At 45.8% G+C, this 17,753-nt stretch overlaps 4 non-coding genes across 4 annotated transcripts; 3 read left to right on the top strand and 1 right to left on the bottom strand.

Moving 5' to 3' along the window:
• Positions 1-1,203: 1,203 nt before the first annotated feature.
• Positions 1,204-1,285, top strand: trnas-gcu (transfer RNA serine (anticodon GCU)). The gene has a single exon. It is a non-coding gene; the product is annotated as a tRNA-Ser (tRNA).
• A 1,944-nt stretch (positions 1,286-3,229) lies between these two features.
• On the bottom strand, positions 3,230-3,301 carry trnaq-cug (transfer RNA glutamine (anticodon CUG)). Its single transcript has one exon. It is a non-coding gene; the product is annotated as a tRNA-Gln (tRNA).
• A 3,016-nt stretch (positions 3,302-6,317) lies between these two features.
• trnas-aga (transfer RNA serine (anticodon AGA)) lies at positions 6,318-6,399 on the top strand. Its single transcript has one exon. It is a non-coding gene; the product is annotated as a tRNA-Ser (tRNA).
• A 5,388-nt stretch (positions 6,400-11,787) lies between these two features.
• Positions 11,788-11,859, top strand: trnaq-uug (transfer RNA glutamine (anticodon UUG)). The gene has a single exon. It is a non-coding gene; the product is annotated as a tRNA-Gln (tRNA).
• The last annotated feature ends 5,894 nt before the right edge of the window (positions 11,860-17,753 follow it).

Raw genomic sequence — 17,753 nt, 5'->3', positions numbered from 1 at the left:
AACCAGTAGGGTAAAACACACCCGTCTCACGAGAACAAGACCTCTCTTTATCTTCTTCTTGAAGTGCTCAGCTGTGTTGTACAATCTGAAAGTCCTTTGCTGACAAATCATTCCAGTGTTGGATAATGGACCTTACCAAGAAAATGCCAGCTGTGGGATTTTTACCAGTGCCTCCTGAGCGAAAGGAGCTTTCATCTGGCGCTTTAGACCGATTGATCAAAACCATCCTCTGCTATGACTGCGCTGTTTTCGTGTCCTTTGACAAGGTTGCAGATGTATTGTCTGTATTCCTTTTCAAAATCCAAATTTTAACGCCGCCTTTATGACAGATGTAAAAACCATCAGGCGGTAGACTGCGATTGGATTGGTTGACTTGGAATTGTTTTCATGTGTTTCAAATAAAATCACACATTCAACATATTGAACTTTGATATCTGCCCAAAATACTACTGGACTGGAAACCCGTTGGATCATGTGACAAAACATTGTATTGTAAGACAGAGTTGTAATGAAAATTTACGAGCACCTGACCATTGATCCTTTTGTTTTGGGAATTGTGTTTTTTTTGTGTTGTCCAAAAGCAGGGAGGGAAGTGTCCCCAGGGTCTCTCACACCCTAGGCGAGAATCATCAGCTCGACCAACAATCCACGGTATGGACAAATACCTGTGGTCCATATTTTCCGGACGACGCCCTACTGGTGCTGGCCTGCACAAAGGCGCTTCTTGGGAGACAGTGGCCGCTGTAGTGTTGTTATGTGCAAACAACAAGCTCATCCTCAACACAGAGAAGACGAAGATGACAGTGCACACAGGGAATAATTCTCTTTCCTACTGTTATAAATAAGAAGGGTGACATGGTAGTATACGGGATGTCTGTAGGCTGGTGCAACACTCCTCATGAAGAGCAGGGTTATCCTTTTCCGGGCAAGAAGCAAAACTCTGACTCGGAGGTGCTGATTGCTGCTCCAGTTGCTTCCAATTCATCTGCGAGTGAAACATGAATTTTAGAGTCAGGTTAATTGAAAAGGTTGGCAAGCTAGCAAGGAGTTGAAACTAGAATCTCCTGATCCGCAGTCAGATGTGTTATCCTTTGCCCCACTATTCGCACAACAAAAAGACCTGTAATTTTTGCAACACCATAACACTAATTAAGATGTGTCATTTTGAGTCAACAAGACCATGTCAACAAGGGCCCTGCAGGAGATAAGGTGACCGAGAGGTTAAGGTGATGGACTGCTAATCCATTGTGTTCTGCATGCCTGGGTTCAAATCCCATCCTCATCGGACTATACCAATGCACAAGTTTTGACACCACCTGTGTTTTTAGGAAACATCATTAGAATGTAATTCATCAAAGTATCAGGTACGATGTCGGAGATCAAGAATGCTTTTTTGGCAGGGAAAAGGCATAATATACCATTTGGGGAATGCAGGCATCAATTCCACTTCATCTCACAGCGAGCGCTCTACCATTTGTGGTCATACAAGAATGGGATTTGTTTATGTGTGCTTCGAATGAGATGTTTTCTGCATGATGACCATTTTTCTACGGGAAAGATATCTTTCAGATGTATCAATTAAAATACTGAATCGTCCAATGTGGGGCTCCAACCCATGACCCGTAGAGTCTCATGCTCTATGGACTGAGATTGCTTTGCATCTGAGAGGTAGCAGGATCGATGCCCACATTCTCCAAGAAATCCTTGATGTTGGGATTGACATGATAGATGTTGGGATCGGAAATGAGTCCAGGATCTATCCCTCAGTGTCAGATGAATACCCCAAACCTAATCCTGGCTGCGTTCTCTAGAGTAGTCTCTTGTCATGTCCCGGTCCCGCCACCTCCAAGATCGACTGAGGTCTTATTTTTTATTTTTATTTTTTGTCCCGTCCAGCCATTGGGGCAGATAGTATTGTTGATCTCAATGCCCTTACATGCTAGACAGATTTGCTCTGTGTCAGGAAAGGTGTTGGCTACAACTTCCCTGTACCATGAAATTTTATTTGCCGTTATTTGATGTTTTTGTTATGCCATTTGGAGCGACTGGACCGGAGCAAGAAGAAGAACAGAAAAGAAGAAGAGAAAGGTGGGGTGGGGGGGGACAAAAACAGCAGCAACAAGAATTCCCATAACAACAGTGACAAACAGAACAGTTAAATGTCAATGATGGCTAAGGGTCACAATGGAGATGATATCAGTGAAATGAAACAGTCCAACTTACCAGTAGCAATAGTAACAATGAGGACAACCATGATAGTAAACACAATTACAACCATACAGTTACAGTAATTAAACTCTCACTGCTTGACATCATTACTGTAATAATAGCATACCAATACCATATAAACATCAGGGAAAAGATGGTAGATTGTATAGAGAAGCACCCGTGTGCTGTGAGTGTCCATATGGAGGTGTGTTGTGTATGTGAATGCGAGTGTGTGAATGTGTAATTGTCACTGAGAATGACAAAAGGAGAGAGACTGCCTTCTACCACCCAGCAAACCCCGCCCCGCGCAGCCAGGTCAAGCCCCCACCGCCAGAGATCCTCCGGCCCCGTGGGTGTGGGCAAAGCCAGGGCCGACTCCCCAAGACCCGCCCCCGAATCAACTCCCCGAAGAGACCAGCAAGAGGCCATGGAGGAGCAATCTCAACCGGCAACAGGGCGCCAGCAGGCCGGAGGAGAGTCGCACCCCCGAGACCAGCGGGAGACCATACCCCACTAGGGCAGAAGGGCATCGAAGGCCACACACCCGTGGGCACAGGGGCGCCCCCGCCAGCCGGAAGGGAGCCCGTCCACGGTCGGAGGCGCCCCCAAGGGCACGTGGGGGCCCGCGACCCAGGACAGACCCAGGGAGGTAGCGCCAACCATGACCCTAGGGCAAGCCCTGGCGTCAGCTGGTTCCAGCGGGACCCCCAGAAAGGCCAGACCAAAATATCATTTGCCCTCAAAATACAAGGGCAGCGGGACAATCCCTTGGTACATTATGGAAACTACATGAGGAGCCTGGCTTTTAACTAGAACTGGAAATACTTGTGGAGCCCCGCACATAAACCACGTGTCTTCCTCACATGCTGTCATAGACATTCACGTCATTTGAGGAACTCATCCTGATCCACGGTTACCACTGATTTGGAGAGTAAATTTTACTTAAGTACATAAATAAGTCATCATACACTTACTGTTAAAGGAAGACACAGTCCAAACACTTGCTTGCTGCAGGGCAAGTAGGTTCCACCAAGACTTGAACTTGGATCACTGGATTCAGAGTCCAGAGTGCTAACCATTACACCATGGAACCTGCAAGTGCATTATAGGGTCCTGACGTACACATTGTCAGATTACATGAGAGTTGATAGAACTTCACTGTGCACTACTTTCCTTTTCCCGAGACGCTCTTCGAAGCTGTCCGGAAGTCATTCTCCATGGCTTCTCCAAATTCCTCCCATGTCAGACTTTTTGCCTCAGTGAATGCCAAAGCTGCGGACCGCTTGGCCTGTTGGTTCCTGTCAGCTGAAGTCCCATAAGCCAAAAAGGCCCAATAGAACTCCTTCAGCTTGACGGCATCCCTCACCAATGGTATCCACCAACGGGTTCGAGGATTACCGCCACGACAGGCACCGACCATCTTCCAGCCACAGGATGTCTGCAGGCTGGTGCAACCTCATGAAGAGCAGAACTGACCTGTTCCGGGTGAAACCCATGAACTCGGACTCTGAGGTGCAGTTTGACCATTTCAGCTGAGTTCTGAATTTACCAGTTGATCAACATTTCTACCCTCGACTATGGTCATGAGCTTTGAGTCAGCATGGAAAGGATAAGATAGTGGGTAAAAGCAGCTGAAATGACTTTGTTTTGTAGTGCGGCTGGACTTTCTCTTAGACATGGGGGAGAAGCTGTGTCATCCGGGAAGAAATGGGACAAAAGTCACGACAGAAATTGCACGTCAGTGTAAATGAAATGAATGTAGAAAGTCTGTGAGGATTAGTACATGGCAGCTCAGATTCAGTGCATGGGGGAATTAGCTCAAATGGTAGAGTGCTTGCTTAGCATGTGAGAGGTAGCGGGATTGATGCCTGCATTCTCCAAAAGGTGTATTATGGCTTTTTCCTGCCAACAAAAGCATTCTGGATCTCCGACATCGTACCTCATACTTTGATTCAGTACATGCTAATGATGTTTCCTAAAAACACAGGTGGTGTCAACACTAGCGCGAACTTAACTGATCCTGCTGTTTTGACAATTGTGTTTAAAAAAAGATCAAAACAAGATCAGGAGGGCTCGTCGGGGAATTAAACCAGGGACCTCTCACACCCAAAGCGAGAATCATGCAACTAGACCAGAGAGCCACAATTTCAAACAAGTAGCTGTGGTCTATATTTACTGGCCTGCACAAAGGGGCTTCCAGGTACGGGGTGGCCACTGTGGTGTCACGTGGTTGTGCAAACAACAAGCTCATCCTCAACACAGAGAAGACACAAGGAATAATTCTCACTTCTGGCTAAATAAGCAGCACGACATGGCAGTCATAGCAGAGGATGGTTTCAGTTGCCAGATTGAGGCTTTTGTTCAGGAGGCACTCGTAGAAATCCCACAGCTGACATTTTCCTGGTCAGACCCATTATCCATGACTGAACTCCCCGTCGGGAAATCAAACAACGGTCTTCTTCAATATTGTTAAGCTGTTATTACTTTAGGCTGTTTATAATGTTTATTCTCAGATTGGTTATATTTTCCTGTTTAACTACGTAGTTGTGTCCCCTTTGCTGCTGTGCAATGCAAATTTCCCCACTGAGGGACGAGTAAAGGTATATCTAATCTAATCTAATGAACTCCAATTCTGAGTTGTTGTGGTGTCGATTAAGAGAGGTTCTAGTTGTAATGTTCTAGAGTTCTAGTGAGACGGGTTTGCTTTACCCTACTGGTTGTTGAAATCGTAATCTTGCTCAAGGTTCAACGTGAAATTGTGACATACAAAACAGGAACTCCCCGTCGGGAAATCAAACAATGGTCTTCCGTGTGACAAAATTGTTATACTGTTATTACTTTAGGCTGTTTATATTATTTATTCTTAAATAGTTATTTCCCCTTTGCTGCTGTGCAATGTAATTTTTTTCCACTGAGGGATGAATAAAGGTATATCTAATCAAATCTAATGAACTACAATTCTGACAGTTGTTATGGTGTCGATTGGCCAAAGGGGAATTCAAAACAGAGGCTCATGGCCCATGACCGTTTTTGTGGTAGCTGACGACTTCAACCAGTGAAATCCATCCATTTTCTGTACAGCTTATCCTCATCAACGGACTGTATTCCCCACCCGTTACCAGCATGGGGAAATTCCAACCCAAGATGATTGGACCAGGAACACAGCCACATACGTGGCAGAGACACAGCTTCAGCCTACCCCCACTTTTAGATTAAATTAATTAATTAGATTGAGTTTAGTTTAGTTTTAGTAGAATTAGTTTGAGAAGCCTTTTGCTGAAAGGACCTTAACTTCACATCCAGCCAATGCCAGAGGAAATTAAAAGCCAAACCATCGACAGCAAAGGCACAAGTTGAGTCCACCGAGACATCAAGGTGACCCCAAAGGTAGCTCAGGTGTTTCTTTCACAGCTGGTTTTTAAACCTTTTAAACCTCGTTTGCGATTGTGAAAAGCCCATTTTTTCTGGAACATGTTATATGAACTACAATTTTCGCTACAAAGGAGAAATCTGGAGTCAATTTGGACAATTGCCAATCTGAGCCCACTTTAACCCTCTCTAACCCAACACAAAATGACTGAAAAAAAAGATTTGTGTTATGGTTCAGTGGGAGGGGCATACAAATCATTGCCTATGTGCTTGTGTGGTGCCTCGTACCATAATGCGGTGACCAAATAGGTCAGCCAGAAGGACCACGATGGACCATTCTAAATCCCACTAAGTCGTGAGCTGGAAGGACCACAATGGGTCATCCTGAATATCACTAAATTGGCAAGCAGTTGTCCTTGCAATTTAACCACTGGTCTGTTGGGGCAGTCATGGTGTCAGGACGCCTGTGACCATGATGGATCATCCGAAATCCCACTAAGTATTTGTGAGCCGGAAGGGCCACAATGGGTCTTCCTAAATAAAGCTAACACAGGTTCAAACTAACCGGTTCAAATTCTGCCTATAACGTGCAGTTTTGGGGGCACTTGTGGTGTCAAGACGTCTGTGACAATAGAGATCCAGGTGAAATTGCCTGGATCTTCATGGTTGCTGACTGAATTGGCAGTTTCCCTTGCATTTCAACTGAAAAACAACGGTATACACGGTGCGGTTCTTTGCAAGTTGTTGTGGCCGAGTGGTTAAGGCGATGGACTAGAAATCCATTGGGGTTTCCCCGCGCAGGTTCAAATCCTGCCGACAACGTACAATTTTGGGGGCACTCGTGGTGTCAAGACTTCACTGACGGTGGCGATCCATGGGAAGTCATCAGACCAAAAACATGTCAGGGAATCCATGAAAACCTTTTCAGTCATGGTGTAAGGACATCTGTTACAATAGAGATCTAGGTGAAATTGCCTGCACTGGAAAAAGCAGAGAACCACCTTCGCAGCTGAAATAGCTCAGTTGAGAGAGCGTTAGACTGAAGATCTGAAGATCCCGGGTTTCAGCACAGTCCCTCTTTACGTCCTGACCTGGCAAATCGTTTGAGAAGGCCTTTGCTGAAAGGACCTTCTCACATGAACTCTGACTCTCATGAGCACTGACTTCTTCTTGAAGGGCTCAGCTGTGTTGTACAATCTGACAGTCCTTTGCTGCCACATCATTCCAGTCAAGGACAATGGACATGACCAGGAAAATGCCAGCTGTGGGATTTCAAGCAGTGCCTTCTGAGAGAAAAGAGTCTTAATCTGGCGCTTAAGACCAATCATCCACACAACCTAAAATGGTGCCCTGATCAGGAAAAAACTGTGCCCTTGTGAGGTTCGCTGACAATGGAGGACACTCAAAAGGAGCCCGACAAAGCAACACACTCCTCAGCCTCCCTCAAATCCTGCTGACAACGTACAGTTTTGGGGGCACTCTTGGTGTCAAGACATCACTGATGGTGGCGATCCATGGGAAGTCATCAGACCAAAAACGTGTCAGGGGATTCATGGGAATTCATGTGAGATCCCCCAAAACCGTGAGCTGCAATACCACTCACGAGTTGACAAGTCTCATGGTTGCTCATAAAATTGGCAAACATTTTCCATTGCATTTCGACTGATATACAACGGCATAATCTGTGAGGTTCTGCGTTTGTGACAATTTGTTGTGGCCGAGTGGTTAAGGCGATGGATTAGAAATCCATTGGGGTTTCTGCTCCCTCATCCTCAGCACCGAGAAGGCCAACGAGATGACCGTGCACACAAGGAATAACTTGTTTAAGTAAACCTTTTCGACCTAGCTGACCCGTCAAGAAGTCAATCTTTGTTTGTTAAATTCTCCCAGTCACCATGAGGATGAGCTGGTTTAGTGCATATGCATAGTTCCCATCGTGTAACGATGGATGGTGTGTTTGAGGGGGTATAGCTCAGTGGTAGAGCATTTGACTGCAGATCAAGAGGTCCTGGTTGATATCCAGATGCCCCATGATGCACAGCCTTGGTTTTAGGATTATTTTATTTATTATTTACTATTTAAGAATAGTCTAAAAGTACATGGATGCCTGGCTCAAACACCCTTGAGAATTGCAACAACTTGTGGTAATGTCTCTCGAATCGGTGTAATATAACTCGATTGTTTCCCTTTTTGCATGGTTCCTTTGGTCAATCCAACTCAAGTGAGGTTGGTTTTGGTTTGTTTCCATAAAGGTATGGGAAGGTTACTGTTGTAACCCTAGATTGTATCCATTCTGGCTCCATTTTGCAAGGGAGTTTATTGTTCAGTTGCATAAATATTGAAGTCAAAAGTCGATATTCCTTCTGATTATGACTTGCTAACTGCAGGCTGTATCTATATGTTTTATTATTTGACACCACCTGTGTTTTTTGGAAACCTCAGTCATTCTTGGAGGTGGCAATTTCGGGGCCGGGGCTTCTTCATCTCTGTCCATGGCAAGGTCAAGTACAGTATGTCAGAAGTTTTTGCCTTGTAAGTTCTCCTCATTCATCAAGGGCCTGTATAGCGCAGTTGGTAGAGCCTCAGCTTTTTAATCGCAGGGACCAGGGTTCAAGACCTGTTCAAGTGACCCCTTCCCTTAAATGTCAAACCAACCTCTTTTGTGGTCAAGTACAGTGGGTGCAATGAATAACGCATCTGACTACGGATCAGAAGATTCCAGGTTCAATGGAAAGTTATATTTTGATTTTGATTGATGTAAGAAATGCACTGTTATGATTCATATATTTGCCCAAATAAAGCGGGAAAAAAAAAAAAAAAACCCCTGGGACTCGCCAACCTTTCCAATTGACCTGAGTCTAAAATTAAAGTTTTGCCTGCAGACAAATTTGGAGCAGCTGAAATGGGCAAACTGCACCTCCGAGTCAGAGTTCATGGGTTTCGCCCGGAAAAGGACAGCTCTGCTCTTCATGAGGTGGTCGGGTGTGTTGCACCAAGTCAAGTCAAGTCAAGTTTATTTATATAGCCCTTAATCACAAAAGATTCTCAAAGGGCTTAACAAGCAGGCAACAGTAGATGATAGACAATAGACGACAAACGACATCCCCTGATCTGAACCCCCATCAGGGCAAGGAAAAACTCAAAACCCATTAGGGATAAAGAAACCTTGAGAAGGGACCGCAGATGGGGGAATCCCCCTTCTAGGATGACCAAGCTGCAATGGATGTGGAGAGGTTAACATGTGACAGTTAAATATAAACAGAGAGTATAATAGTCCAGGTCCAAGATGTAATGCCATTAGGACAGTTGGGCAGCCGCGGGTCTTGAGATGATCACCATCCCTCTGCTGCAGCGCCTCCACAAGGTAGGCCACGTCAGATGTCCAGTTCCGTCAAGGCAACTTCCAAACAGCCTCTCCTGGGGGGTATGGGAGAGAGAAGGAGCGGCAGTCAAAACAGGCAGGGAATATTTTTAACTAAACGCTAAAGTATAGAAATGAATCTTAAGTCGGGACTTGAACATTTCTACTGAGGTAGCAGCTCTAATATTAACAGGTAGAGCATTCCACAACGTTGGGTCAACTTCTACACTCTTTACAGTCGTTTGCATACATTATTTCTATTTTATACGAAGACACCAAGATAGATACCAAGACAATCCACGATGACTTGACGTATATTCAAGCTCAGGATTTATTCTTCCTCTGTCGTTTTGTCACCTACTCTATACCGCCATCACTGCTAGCACCCCCTAGTGGACCTTGCGGTATTACACTCAAACGCCAACAATGGAGATTTGGTTTATTTTAGACACAAACATATAAAAAATAGTAGGGTGTCTTTTTTTCTTTTACAACTGAATTTATATGTATGACATGAACTATTACTACTCTTAAATGCTCTAACCATATTTATACGTTTTAAACTGTTTTTTTTTAAACCATGTTACCTTATCTTTTATGTACCTTACACTCACACCACCCTTTTCTGCTTATAGCATGTCAACTGCCATGCAAGTCTGGAAGGCCATCAGAGAAGTAGCTAACTGCTACACTAACTGCTCTGAACGCTTCTTCAGTTTGATTAGAGAGACGCTGAACGTTATAATGCAGATAATGAATCACTTCGGTATTATGGTTAATGGAAATCAAAGGGATGATAGAAGCAAAACTGGATATAACCTGATCTGTAATTTTATACTCCTCTGGGACGCCACGAGGGATACCTATGGCGTCAATGTACGTCGGGTTGGGGGTGTCTAACCAGGGTGAGGTTGACACACCTCACCTGGTCCTCAGGGCGGCCGGTGGCATGAGGTGAGACCCTACGGAAGTAGCACTATGCACTAGGCGCTCCACATCTACTGACAATACTGTCATTGGAAGAAGGAAAGGAATCGGCGCACAAACACCAGTCATGTTCTCGGTCGGTAACCTATCACTCACGCCGGGTCCACCGCACCACCACCAGAGGTCAGCCCTGAGTATCGGCCGGAAGAAGGCATCCATCTGTAAGGTAGAATTACACCAAGAGATATTAATGCCGGGTTGTACCAATCGGGAACCTGTGGAAACGGTAATGCACATAAATTTACCTTTCGCCACTGTGCTGCTGAATATGGGCTTACCTTTGACCTCTGTAACCTCGGGGTGCGCTACGGCGAATGGCCGACAATTAGCCGAGGCTGCTTCTGGAGCAGTGGATGTATTCATCAGGGACACTCGGCGGAAATCACAGCGGGAACTATTTGCGATAAGGGGCCCACTCCCAGGCACGCTAAACAATCTGTTTTCCTTGTTTTAGCTTGTTCCACCATCAAAAGCCAATTGTTAAATACCTGTCAAGAGCACAAACAAGGTGTCCACCAGGTACCCGCCCTCAGACCCCAGCGTACCGATTGAGTCTGCGTCGGGGTACATAAAATAAAAAAAAAACATAAAATATTGCAGTGGTGTCCTGTGGCCGGTTAGCTCAGTTGGTCAGAGCGTGGTGCTAATAACGCCAAGGTCACAAGTTCAACCCCCGTACTAGCCACTCTTCTTTATGTGCTCCAGGAACAACAAAAGCCTTGGTTGGCAACTTACCGGCCCCCATAACCGACATCACACCACCCACCCTCGAAAAGACCGGGGAAAGGTAAAGAAAACAGCATGTCAAAGCAGAGCGGCAAAAAACCTCTTGGTCACCAAGACTCAAGGAGCAGATCAATGGGGGCAGTGGACCCCATTATCCTCTTCAGACCACGAGTGCAGAGAATGCGGACCGTGAAGAAACAACAAAAGCCCCCGTTGACAACAGCTAACAGTACACCACCACAAGGAAAACAGCATGGCGGGGACAAAAGCCCAAAACCCCCCAGGCCCCATAACCAACAGCGCACAACCCAGTCAACTGCGAAACACCCCCATCAAGGCTGCCAACCGACCGGGGAAAGGTAAAGAAAACAGCATGGCAAAGCAGAGCAGCGGCAAACCTCTCGCCCACCGTGACTGCATGACCAATGGGGGCAGATGACCCCATTGTCCGAGAACCAAAATTTTGACCACGAGCACAGAGAATGCGGTCTGTTAAGGATGAGTTAGTTGATTTGAGCTGGAAACATTTGATGCAATGGTGTCCTGTGGTCGGTTAGCTCAGTTGGTCAGAGCGTGGCGCCAAGGTCACGGGTTCAACCCCCGTACTGGCCACTCTTCTTTATGTGCCCCAGGAACAACAAAAGCCCACAGTGACAACCACCTGTGAAACACCCTCGACAAGACTGCAGAAAGACCGGGGAGAGGTAAAGAAAACAGCATGTAAAAGCAGAGCTGCAACAAACCTCTTGGTCACCAAGACTGCAAGGAGCAGATCAAAGGGGGCAGTGGACCCCATTATCCTCTACCCAAAATTTAGACCACGAGTGCAGAGAATGCGGACCGTAAAGGAACAACAAAAGCCCCTGTCAACAACACCCCGGCCCTCACGCCCCAGTGCGGCGTTGCCCGGGGAATATGGATCGCAGGTATTTGTCAAAACAGGGGCTTGTTGGTCTAGAGGTCCCGAGTTCAATTCCTGGACAAGCCCTCCCTGTCCTTTCACCTGATTATTGCTTTTTCTTTCGACACAATTCCCAAAACAACAGGATCAGTGAAGTTCAATCAACTTCAATCAAGTTCAATAATGGAATCTGACAGGATGTACTTCAGGACCTGACAATGTCTGTACCCTTGCAGGTTCCGTGGTGTAATGGTTAGCACTCTGGACTTTGAATCCAGTGATCCAAGTTCAAGTCTTGGTGGAACCAACTTGCCCTGCAGCAATCAAACATTTGGACTGTGTTTTCCTTGACCAGTTAATGTGTGATTACTTGTTGATTTGAGTACAAATACACAGTGGTAACCGTGGACAACAACTTGTCAAAAGCTCAGAACCTCACAGATGATGTCGTTGTATATCAGTTGAAATGCAATGGAAACTGGTTGCCAGTATTGTTACAAGCATGAGACTTGTCAACTCGTGAGTCAGGGGATTTCACATGGATCCCCATGGATCCCCTGACACATTTTTGGTCTGAGGCTTTCCCATGACTCACCACCGTCAGAAAAGTCTTGACACCATGACTGAACCCAAAAGTGCATGTGGTCGACAGGATTTGAACCTGTGCGGGGAAAACCCAACAGATTTCAAATCCATCACCTTAACCACTCGACAACAACAACTTGTAAGATGCAAATATCAGTCAATATCAGTCAAAGTGGAAGGTAACCTGCTAATTCAGCCAGCAACCATGAAGATCCAGGCAATTTCACCTGGATCTCCATTGTCACAGACGTCTTTACACCATGACGGCCCCAAAAGACCAATGGTTAAAATGCACCAAATATTCTGTGTTACATCAGTACAAATACAAGGAAAAGTGTTGGCCAATTCAGTCAACAACCATGAGACTTGTCAACTCATTAGTGGTATTTGGGATCACATTTTGGGTCAGGGGATTTCCCATGAGGACCATGTGGTTTTGGTTTTTGGTGTGAGTCTCTGTGGCCGGTCGGCCAGTGGCTCGGCTGTTAACCGGCAGGCTGGTGGTTTGAGCCCACCCAGGGACACTCTCTGAATGCATCCTACGAATTAAGCCATCCAGGCCTTTGGTTTTTACGTTGTGTGGATGAGTGGTCTAAAGCGCCAGATTAAGGCTCCTTTTGCTCGGCAGGCACTGGTTGAAATCCCACAGCTGGCATTTTCCTGGTCAGGTCCATTATCCACGACGGGAATGATTTGGGAGCAAAGGACTGTCAGATTGTACAACACAGCTGAGCACTTTGAGAAGAAGATTAAGAGAGGTCTTTTTCCCATGAGAAGGGTTTGTTTTACCCGACTGGTTGTTGCAACCGCAACACTGCTCAAGGCTCAACATGACATTGTCACATACAAAACAGGAACTCCCCTTCAGTGTAACGAACCCCGGTCTTCCATGTGACAGGCGGAGATACTTTCCACTATACTAACGAGGACTGCTGCTGAGCTGATGACAGCAGTTCGCAGATAGCATTTCAAGATGACCCCAACCATTCAACCGAGACCGAAGACAAATCCTATCTCCAGTCAAAACCTATCCAAAGCGCACTGAATCCTAGGCACTAGACCACCATGGACCTTCTCTGCCAACACTGCAACAGCAGCAGAATTAGCTCAAATGGTAGTGCGCTTGCTTTGCATGTGACAGGTAGTGGGATTGATATTTGTTTGGATGATTTGTTTAGATGATGTAGGATAAACTGTGCAGTTGTTTATTTAAGAGGATAAGTGTAGATAAGCTAGGAAAACTGTTGTCCACTGTCCATTAAAAGTGATCAGCCATTTGGTATTGAAAATTTGGATGGTAGGTTCGTCCTGGAAGATCGAAAAAAGGCCATGCAAAATGGGAAGCAATCTAGAGTTATATTACACAGACTCGAGATACATGACCACAAGTTGTTGCTATTCCCAAGGGTGTCTGAGCCATGCATTCTTGTTCTTCAAACAAGGGAGTGCATCAGGACTTGAATTGGAGACCTCTTGATCTGCAGTCAAATGCTCTACCACTGAGCTATAACCCCTCAGTGTTGAGGATGAGGGAGCAGAAATCTTCTGGCATACTGTACTTGACCACAGTAGGAGGACAAACGAGGTTGGTTTCACATTTCAGGGAAGGGGCCTACCATTCACCGCCAGATTAAGGCTCCTTTCGCTCAGGAGGCACTGGCTGAAATCCCACACCTGGAATTTTCCTGGTCAGGTCCATTATCCATGACTGGAAGGATTTGGCAGCAAAGGACTGTCAGATTGTACAACACAGCTGAGCACTTTGAGAAAAAAACATTAAGAGATGTCTTGTTCAATGGGGGAGGGTTTGTTTTTCCAGACTGGTTGTTGCAATTGTAACCCTGCTCAAGGGTTACAACATGACATACGAAACAGGAACTCCCCATCAGGGAATTGAACCTAGGTGTTCCACGTGACAGGCGGAGATACTGTCCACTACACTATCGAGGACTGCCACTTCTGTTCTCCATCCATCCTGAACTTCAGGTAAAACAGCACAATTGCTTTTTCCGAGCGAGTGAGCGACGAGACGGACATAAACACGGCAAACTACAGTATAAGTAAAACAGTTACACTGAAAAGATACACTGTGTATCTTATCCAAAGCTACCAGAGAGAAGAGGCTACAGGAGTGCTGGTGGTTGAGGGGCATAGCAAGGAAGGACAGCCTTTTGTCATTCCTTCGCTATACCCTCAGCTTCATGAACATTAATACTCTTCTTGACATAAAAGAAGGATCCTTGCCACGCCACAAGTGCTCCTTCTCCAGGCATCCTGTCTGATCAAGCTGATCAAGGAGCAGAGCCAGTGCAGCCTTCCTCCACACCTCCCACCAGGCTTTTCAACTTTGTTCACGCCTCTGTTCACCCTCTTCCCTTCCAAACTACTACTGCGACTACCTCTAATACCATGGCCCCTGTCCCAGCATCTGACTCGAACAATAAAGTTTCTGTAACTGAGCTTGTTAGAATAAAGTGTATATACAATTATTATTTTGTTTATCACCCTTATATCCATTTGCTTAGACAATAGAAAGTGTTTGAATGTGCTGAAGAAGGAATGTTCCCGTGACCCTGATCAGAGACCCCCAGCAACCCCCAGGTCCTGGAGGTGCCTGGATGCAGCAACAGCAACCCTGCAGATGTTCATGTTAATCCTGCAAGAATGTGTCAAGATAAGAACTAATAAAACATTACAAGTAATTGCTCTCACATACACACACACACATAGACAAACAAATACAGCTCGTGCAACTGCCTTCTCCACCCCCCCCCTAGAGTTGCACGACCATGTAGTAGGGACCCCCGAAAGAGAATAAAAGGAGAGGAGTGTGAACTGCATATTCAGAGTGGAGCGGCATGTCACTGGGTATATGGTTTCACTCTCCTCGCTGTGAGCAACTTTGAATATTGTTGTCTGTCTCTTCTGAATTTCTGTATTTAAGTGTTTTTTAAACACGCGTCACAGGAGTTTGAACCTGACAGAGCTTCAGCCAAAGCAAAGCTAGGTAAAAACGTAATCATGTGTCCCTTTGTTGGAATAGTTGCATCTTGTGCCTGTAGTGACACTGCCTGCAGTGATGGTTATTTCACCACCACCACCTGCTAATACCCCGTTGGAGCAGCAGCAACCACCTCCTGTGTCAAAAAAACTCAAACAAAAACCATGTCTGTGCTGTGGCCAACAAAAATCAAAATATCAAGGTAATGGGACAGCAACACACAACGTTTATCAACGAGGCCCTGTCAGATACTCTTATTGCTGCAGAAGGTCTGACAGACCCTAAGATGCCGTTTAAAGATTTCAGTCAAACAGACTTCTTCCAGCGAGAGGTGGATGAGACAAGAAAGAGGGTGGAGGAAAAACAGCAGAAGAAGAGAAAGGGGGAGGAATCTCCTCCACCCCCTGTCCGAAAGTGCCTCTGCAGGATGCAGCTGAAGCAGGGCTGGAAAAGCCCCCGCATCCACGCTGGCTTCAGAGAAGTACATCTACTTGGGAACTGGAGGGATTTCCAGGCCTCTCCTTTCTATGACAAGGAGAAACAAAGGCGGCAAAATAAGTGAACAATATGTATGTTCATTATTCATAACTGCTTACATGTAGATTATTATTTGTTTTTTATTATTGAGAGTGTTCTTGAGTGTGGCAACCTGATAAATAAATATTCTTTGTTACATTGCATTGATTTTGTATTTTATTTCAAGCACTGGTATCAATATAAGCCTGATAATTTGTAATGATATAGGGATTAATTGGAAAAAATAATATTGTGGAGAAGAAAACTGTGACTTGACTGATGGCTTAGACGGGATTCAAATACCTGACTTCATTTCTCCAAAGTCTCTCTGCTTGTCTGACATCTGTCTCGCATCCTGATTGGCTGGCAGCAAAGGGCAACAACACACGCGCGGCCCGGCCGACGCACTGACCATTGCACAGAGACTACATCAGCATCACTGCAGTAAGGTTTCAATAAGTTTCTACTTCTGACAGAAATTTGCAAATACTCAAGTGCTGTCCGCCTTAACTCTCAGGTGGTCCGGACTGTTACTTTTCAGGTGTCATTCTGAGTTCTGCCCATTCGCAGGAAAAAGAGCCTTTGTACTTTTTTCACATGAACTCTAAAGAAAAGTATAAGCTGAGAGACACTGCATTAGCCGGGAATTGACACTGCATTGGCAAGCTAGAATTCTACCACTGAACAACCAATGCCACATGGGGAAACACTGTCGGAGAAAAAATTAAACTGTCAAGTGACTGAGCCTATGCAAAGTGGCGTTGAATGACAAAACATCACAATGTCATACTCTTTGGATTTAGCACCTTCTGGCGTAATGGGTGTATGTATTTGGCACCGATACAAAGGGTTTACCAATTGGGAGGAATGCAAGGGCTCTCCAAAAGAGTCCAACACAAGTGTCACACGAGGGTCTAGAAATGGTCCCTGGGACTGACACAAATAACTAGGCTGTTAATCTGGACTAACATAACATAATAACCACATGGAAAACAAAACGCAGAGTGTATGAATGCCTTTTAAAAAGTGGACTCTGGAGGGTCAGGGTGGCATTTCCCCTGAAAACAGTCTTTGTACCTCAACGTGACCTCTGATAAAAAGTATAAAAACCAGAGTCATGGAAATACCAGTAGAGGACTGCTGGAATTGGAACCAATGAGCCCCTCTTTTCTAAGCATGTAATTTGACCAACTAAAGCATTGGGCCTGCGAAGCATGCAAACTTGACAATGGTGCCTTTAGTAGAAAAGGAAATCCTGTGCATCTGGCACGGACACAAAAACAGTTCGCCAATGGGTAAAAATGTTCATACAAGGGAGGGAGACCAAAGTGTCAATTGTCACCTGTGAAACACCCTCGAGAGGTAAAGAAAACAGCATGTCAAAGCAGAGCGTCAACAAACCTCTCGGTCACCAAGACTGCAAGGAGCAGATCAATGGAGGCAGTGGACCCCATTATCCTCAGCAATTTAGACCACGGGTGCAGAGAATGCGGACCGTGAAGGAACAACAAAACCCCCCATCGACAAGACCCCGCCCCTCATAACCCCCCGGCCCCATAACCAACAGCACAGAACCCAGTGAACTGCGAAACACCCCCATCAAGGCCACCAACCCACCAGGGAAAGGTAAAGAAAACAGCATGGCACGGAGAATGCGGTCCGTTAAGGATGAGTTAGTCGATTTGAGCTGGAAACATTTGATGCAGTGGTGTCCTGTGGTCGGTCAGCTCAGTTGGTCAGAGCGTGATGGTAATAAAGCCAAGGTCATGGGTTCACCCCATCTGCTCCAGGAACAACAAAAGCCCACGGCGAAAACCCACCGGGCCCCATAACCAACAGCGCACAACCCAATCAACTGAGAAACACCCCCAGCAAGGCTGGAAAAGGTTGGTCAAGAAAACAGCATGGCAAAGCAAAGCGGTGGCAAACCTCTCACGCACCGTGACTGCATGAAGCAGATCAATGGGGGCGGCGACCCCATTGTCCTCTACCCAAAATTTAGACCCCGAGTGCAAAGAATGCGGACCGTGAAGGAACAACAAAAGCCCCCGTCAACAACACCCCGCCCTCATAACCAACAGGACACCACCACAAGAAAA

The sequence above is a fragment of the Doryrhamphus excisus genome, unplaced genomic scaffold, assembly GCF_037039965.1.
Source record: "Doryrhamphus excisus strain RoL-2023G ecotype Guam unplaced genomic scaffold, RoL_Dexc_Guam_v1.1 HiC_scaffold_24, whole genome shotgun sequence".
Classification (NCBI taxonomy): Eukaryota; Metazoa; Chordata; class Actinopteri; order Syngnathiformes; family Syngnathidae; genus Doryrhamphus; species Doryrhamphus excisus.
This window is presented reverse-complemented; position numbering and strand designations above follow the sequence as displayed.